This window comes from Barbus barbus (assembly GCF_936440315.1).
Source record: "Barbus barbus genome assembly, chromosome: 47".
Classification (NCBI taxonomy): domain Eukaryota; kingdom Metazoa; phylum Chordata; class Actinopteri; order Cypriniformes; family Cyprinidae; genus Barbus; species Barbus barbus.
Genome location: NC_136725.1, coordinates 22738650 through 22746289, shown reverse-complemented (window position 1 = coordinate 22746289; position 7640 = coordinate 22738650).

Here is a 7640-nt window from a genome sequence, read left to right as displayed (position 1 = left end):
GGAGTCAAACTCTGTTTGCTTTCACTGTGACATTTTGGAATGTAAAATGCAATTTTATTTATTTTTTTAATTTTATTAGAAAAGTACCATATGCATTCGCTACCGGTTGAAAGTTTGGAATAATTAAAAAATTTTTATATAGTTGCTATATTAAAGGCTGCATTTATTTGATAAAAAATGCTGTAAATTCTGTAAAATTGCTTTCTGCAATTTTAGCTGCTTTCTATCTGAATATCTGTTCAAATATAATTGATTGCTGTGATCAGTCTTCAGTGTCACGTGATCCTTCAGAAATTAGTCTGATATGCTGATTTGCTGCTCAAGAAATTGTTTTATGAACTTTTTATGTGTCCGTTTTTAACTGAATGTTTTATGAATTTACTCAATAATATAATTTTTTACCACAAAAATGATACTCTAGTCAGATTTTGTAAGCAAATCTTCAGCTCAAATTTGATTAATCAAATTTTAATTAAATTTTAAGTCTTAAAAATGTCCCTGATTTACTCATCTGCCACCATAATGTCTTCTAATTATTTTAATTGGACAGATTTTCAGCAAATACAGAATATAGATAAAGTTCAATAAAATAAAATACCTAAACATGTATTTTCTATTCACTTGTTTATAGCAAAATAACCCAAAATCTCAAAATTGAGAGGTGCATGACATGTTTTGGCCTAATGTCATGTCTTTAATGAAAACTAAAATAATAAGTTTATGATTCTATGAAGATTTAATAGTGCTGGACTTTGCAAGCTATTCTCACACTAACTGAAAAGATACAACAAAAGAAATATATTATCTGACCAGAAGTAACGTTTGTTATATAATGTGATATGTGACGTAATTCAAGGAGCATTAATTGGATTAATTTGATGGCAAAGACTAAACAAAACAAGTTATAGGATTTCTAATCAGGCCTCAAAGTTCTTGGAGTGAATGCAATCGTTCAGGGGTTCGAGGAGGTTGGTGTTTTGACGCACTGGGAAGGATTGGGACGACAGCGGTCAGGCAGGATTGGTCATTTGCATGGCTGATTTAATGACACTTGTAGTCGGCAGCTGCGCAGATCGATATGAATCTCCTCGTCTGTTCATCAGGGCTTTAGTCCATCAAGCCCTTTAAGTGCGTGTTGTTAAATGAGATATCAGCTCTTCGATTTTCCCCACATCTGCGTTTGGGAGAAGAGTGTTCGCTCTCTGAGAGCTTTTGACACCTTCTCTTTTCAATTAAACGTGATTTGTGTTTGAATATGGAGAGATTTCATGAATTAAAAGCGTCAGGCTCTGGCAATTCATGTTCAGTGCTGCTCATGGTGTCATTTCACCTCATCTCGTTTTAGTCCTTCTGTGTACATTTCTTTACTTGAAACTGACACAATGTTGATTACTAATTGAACCATGCTGTCTATAATCGTTGGAGAACAACAGCAGTAGCTTAACTGCATTATCCAGTAGTCAGTGACTTGGCAGTTTTCATAATGCTGCAGGTTTAATATTCTGACACGGTTTGAATCAAAAGATTCACTGATTCATTTGATTTGTCACCAAATAGTGTTCCCAGAAGTGTATTTTTTGGAGATATTTACTAAAATGTTGGTCAAATATTGTGGAGAAATTTGGTAAAACATTTTCTTTATTAATAACTATCTGGGTTAATTTAATGGTAATGTTTATTTATTTATTTATTTATTTGTTGTACTTTGCAAGCTGAACTACAGAACTTTTGCCTCTCTATCGCCATCTGTGATTGAAGAATACTATTGAAAGTGAAGTGCGTTTTTGTTTTTTTGTTTTTTTACTTCAATTTTTTTTTAATCATTTTTATCCCCAAAAATTAGACTCTAGTCAGATTTTGTCAGCGTTTAATTTGATCAATTGATCAGCATATCATGAAATTATTTTTGATTAACATTTAATGAATTTTAAAAATAATTCTAAAAATAAAAATAAAATAAAATGTTAAAAAACTTGAGACATTTTTAACCAAATTTTTTAATTGAATTCTTAATGTAATTTAGTTAATTTTACTGAAAAATTAGATGCTAATCAATGGTTTACTAATCTGCCAAAATAATGTCTTTGAATTGCTGAATTTAATCATCTTTTAATCTAATTAATTTCTCATCATCATATGACATGAAATTAATTAACTTTTTTACTATTATGTGTTTATTAAGAAAAAAAGGCTGTTTTTAATCAATGGAATTTTGGTAATTTTTATCCAAAAATGAGACACTAGTCTCATTTATAATCATGATTTACTAAGTAATTATTTTAATCTGGCAGATTTTCAGCATTTATTCAGATAAATTTATCATCACATCATGAAATTAATTTGATTAACATTTTTAATCAATCAGTTTTTTTTTTTGTTTTTTTTTATATAAAAAAATGGAAATTAAAAATGTGATTAAAATGTAAAACAAAACTATTAATAAATTCTTAATAATTGAATTTAATTCATGTTTACATCTTCCACAATAATGACTTAATTATTTTAATTCTGGGTGTTTCATTTAATAAACTTTTCATGTCAAGAAAAGAATTTGATAAAAATTTTGAGTCAATTTGAATCAAAAGTAATAGGACATTAATGTAAACCATATTCTCACATATATCATTAAAGGGATAGTTCACCCAAAAATGTAATTAATTACTCACCCTCATGTTGTTTGCAAACCCATTAGACCTTCGTCCATCTTTAGAACACAAATTAAGATTTTTTGATGAAATCCGAGAGCTTTCTGACCCTCCATAGACTGCAAGGATCCTAGCAAAGTCAAGTCACAGAAACGTAGTTAGGACATCGTTAAAATAATCATGTGACATCAGTGGTTCGCCTGTAATGTTATGAAGCTACAAGAATACTTTTTGTGTGCAAGGAAAACACTAAAATATGACTTTATAGGAAGAACGAAGGTCTTACGGGTTTGGAACGACATGGGGGTGATTAATTAATGACAGAATTTTTATTTTTGGGTAAACTATCCCTTTAAGTGAGTGCTCTTATTTAGCATGTTTCTCTGTTTTAGTGTACTATAGGTGTTCAGATGTGCTGCAGGTACGTTCATCACGTTCTCCTGTGGCGTTGTTCTCAGCAGTGACGGTTTGGACCTGACGGGTAATGCAGAGGCCGCTGACATGTCACTGTGTGCTCAGCTTGTTTCTTTGGAAGCACAATCATGATTAATGGCATGAGGCACAACAACACGAGCTACATGAACATGTAATCATCATTAATTACTCTAAAGGTGAATGAGCTGTTGTTCCTCGGGCATCAAGTTATCAGCCATAACGTTCCACTCCGATGGACGCTGAATCAACATAACCACGTTACCAAACCACAGGCTGCAAGCGTACAATTTCTTTGGATTGATTAGTGCTTCCAAACAAGCTTTGGATGAAAAAACATCCGCTAAATTTCAAGTGAAGAATCTGTGGATACTTTTACTTTTACTGAGATGACTAATATTCACTGAATGTTCAATAAACACATTCAACAGTGAAAACCCAAAATAGCAGCAAAGAAGGGAAAAGGGTTTGTTTTAGCTCTGAATGTCTGTAATCAGACTCTCACAATATGTGAAATCATGAATTATGGCAGAATGCTGATAAGGCCGTCGCTTGTGTTGGGTTATAAATAAAAAAAACTGCAATTGAGGTTTAGCAAATGCGTTGACCTTTGCAGATCCATTTCGTGTAAATGCGTTCCTCGCGTCTTATCTTGCCGTGAAAAATAATAACTGCCAGGTAAATTGTATCTGTGATTTGCACGTGATAAATACTTTTAAAGCCACATTAAACTGTACAATTTCATGCCGCCTGGCTTTGGGTTGAATATGGAAAGCTTAATGGAGCCATATGAAGACATGCATAATTCATTATCTCTACATATATGAGAATTATACTCAAAATACAAGAGGGAAAAGAGTGTGCACAGTCAAAGTGGCAATTGACAAATTTGATGGTTTTCGTAATACTGAAGTGAGTTGCTTCTGAATGATTTTGGTTTTGAGGTTTTACCCTCTTAAATGAATAGTTCACACAAAAATTAATATTTGCTGATGATTTACTGTCCCTTCAGGCCATCCAAGATTAGATGAGTTTGTTTCTTCATCAGATTTGGGAAAATGTAGAATTCTATCACTTGCTCAGCAATGGATCCTCTGTAGTGAATGGGTGCCGTCAGAATGAGAGTCCAAACAGTTGATAAAAACATCACAATAATCCACACCACTCCAGTCCATCAGTTAACATCTTGAGAAGATAAAAGCTGAAACAAATCCATCAAGACGTTTTAACTTCAAACTGTACTTTTGACTAAAATATACCATAATTAGACCATAATAACGCCTCCTCCAGTGAAAAAAGTGGTCGGGTCTGAATCAGAAGAGAAATCTGCACAGATCAAGCACCGTTTAAAAGCCAAAACAGCTCTAAACAAACATGTGGTGCGATTTTGATGTGAGAGACAACAGGAGATGGACTTTTGTCACTGGAGGAAGCGTTATTATAGATTACTATTATGGATCTATTTCAGACAGAAATAAAGGGTTTACTTGTTAATGATGGATTTGATTCTTACAAACACGCAGCTTTTGTCTTCTAGAGATGTTAACTGATGGACTGGAGTGGTGAGGGTGATGTGTGGATCATTGTGATGTTTTATCAGCTGTTTGGACTCTCATTCTGACGGCACCCATTCACTACAGATCCACTGGTGAGCAAGTGATGGAATGCTACATTTCTCCAAATCTGCTGAAGAAACAAACTCATCTACATCTCGGATGGCCTGAAGGCGAGGACATTTTCAGCTAATTCATTCTTGGGTGAACTATTCCTTTCAATTCTTTATCAAGTTTTCCCACTGGTTTTAAGTCTGTAATATAAAAAGCTCCCAAGACACAGTGTGTCACAGACTTCCTCTCCTAGAAGTGTTTGCTAATGTAATTACGTTTAATTGGTTATCTGACAGCAGAAGACTTAAATTGATAATTAGCTTTTCAAAGGAGAAAATAATTACTTTCTGTTTGAGATTTGTACTCGGTCTTTGGGCTGACTCCAGATACAGGAGGTATGACTTTGAGAATGATTAATGTTATAACACACAGATGATATCAAAGGATGTTTAATTCGACTCGATGGTTTACTCCTGGATTCTCTTTGGCAGCTATCTCTCAACAGACTCTTGATTTGTTGTGTTGCAGTTATTACGAGCTCTTTTCTTAATACGCATTGACTTATCTGTCAATAACTGTGTTAACTAAGCTATGATTAAAGGTCAAAACAAATCAATCAATGTGAAAAGTAGCTGCATAATTGATGTTTGGCTGATATCCTACAGATTAAAATCATTTGTATCTATTAAAAGCTCAAATCTTCTTCATTTTAATATGCAGACTTTGTCTTTTGAGGTTTTTTTTTTCTTTTAGGTGTCTGCATGCATTCATCTGTTAGTTCAGCTTTGTTTGTCTGTCAGTTTTGAATCCTTTTTTGACAGGCAAGGTGGAAATGTATTTTCACAGTTGGACAGCTGGTTATATTATGACACATTTTGTAAACATCTGCATTTTTGATTAAAAGAAGGCAACGGTATTTCATGTTTTAAAAGGTGCTAATGAGATTCCAAACAAGAATTAAAATAACAAAGGCTTAAAATAACACCCATTTGTCTTCTTTTATTACCAGCTGCTCTACTGGTTATATTAATGATTTGTTTAAGAAGTATAAAAAGTTACATTATCTGAAAAAAATACGAGCGATAAATTTAAATGAAAATATTAAAATAAAACCTAATTCAAAATGAAAATGAAAACAAACTATTATAAATTATTTAAAATAAACATTAACTGAAATAAAATGTATATTTAAAAATATATATATTTCAGTTTGTTGCCAAGGCAGACGTTTTTGTTTTATTTGATGTGCTACAATAACTGAAATAATAATTAATCCTTCTTAGACATTTAAAAAAGCTAATAAAAATGATAAAAGCACACAGCAAAATTACTAAAACCAATATATATATATATATATATATATATATATATATATATAACTAATATAAAAATTGAAATAAACATTAACTACAATATAAAATAAAAATTTATTGAATCTCATTTTGTCTCATTTGTATTTTGTTTTAATTGATGAACTGCAATAAGATTAAAACTGAAATAAAAATACTATATAGCTATTAAAAATAGATAATAAAATTGATAGAAGCACACAACAAAATTACTAAAGCATTACCTAAATTTAAATGAAAATGGAAATCATTTTAAAATATTAATAAAAACTAGAAAATAGTATTTCTGTTATATTAAAATTACTCTGCTGAGTGGCGTTGCAATGTAGGTTTGCAGGGTGTTGCTATGTGGTTGCTAGGGTGTTTTATGTTCCTGCAGGTGAAAATGGTGCATCTGATCACTTAGTGAATTAAATCTCCTCAACAAATGTCATGATTTGAGGAAACACCATTAATTAATGACACTAACAAAGTTCACGTTTATTTTGCTCCCTGTGTATATGCAAGTCTTTCATTGCTGTCTTTTAATAACTCATTTGACCCCGGTTACACATGCTCCGTACCTTGTGTCATTGTTTCCTCTTTTCTCGTCTCTTTTAGTTGTTGCACGACTCGATTTCTGTACAACAAAGTTCCCAGGAGCCTCATTAGAGACAGAAGTGTTTGGCATCATCTGGGAGAGTAATTAACAGCGTGAGTTTAACACGTGGAGCCGTGCGCCGAGACGTTTCCCACAGCATCGCTTCCTCAAATCCCCACACAGACGCTTTGCCAGCGACTCCAGACAGACTGTAAATGTCAGTGTTAAAGGTAAATGTACCCAAAGACAACAGTTTAACATCACATACTGCACATATTAATGGCTTGTTTGAGTGTGAGGCTGTTACTAAACTGTCAACTCTGCGGAACCAATTTGGTTCCCATTTGGACAAAAAATACAATAGAAATCAATGGGAAGCAAAGCTGTTTGGTTACCAACTCTTTTGTGTAGAAGTATGAGAAGAAAGAAACTCATACATTTTTTGGTGAACTATTCCTTCGAATAGTGTTGCAAGTTATAACTTGCAAAGAAACTTAGATGGGTCTAATTTGAGGCCGAAAAGTAAGATTTATGTACTCTTTGAATAATTGTTAGTTGGTCAAATTAATCATGTAACATGATGTAGATGTTGCTGTTGAAGCAACTGGCCACGTTTGAGCCAAACTGTGTCCATTCCAGTTATACAGTCTATCCATCCATTATTCTGTTTGTCCATCATGCATCATTCTATCTATCCATCCATCCATCATCCCTTCATTCTATCCTTCCATCCATCCATCATTCTATCCATACATCATTCATTCTATCCTTCCATCCATCCATCCATCATTCTATCCTTCCATCCTACCATCATTCCATCATCCCATCATTCCATCCGTTCATCCAGCCATCATTCTATCATTCCATCCAACCATCATTCCATCATCCCATCATTCCATCCGTTCATCCATCCATCATTCTATCCATCCATCATTCTACCATCTATCATTCTATCCTTCCATTCATCCATTATTCCATCATCCATCCATCCATCATTCTATCATCCATCATTCTATCATCTATCATT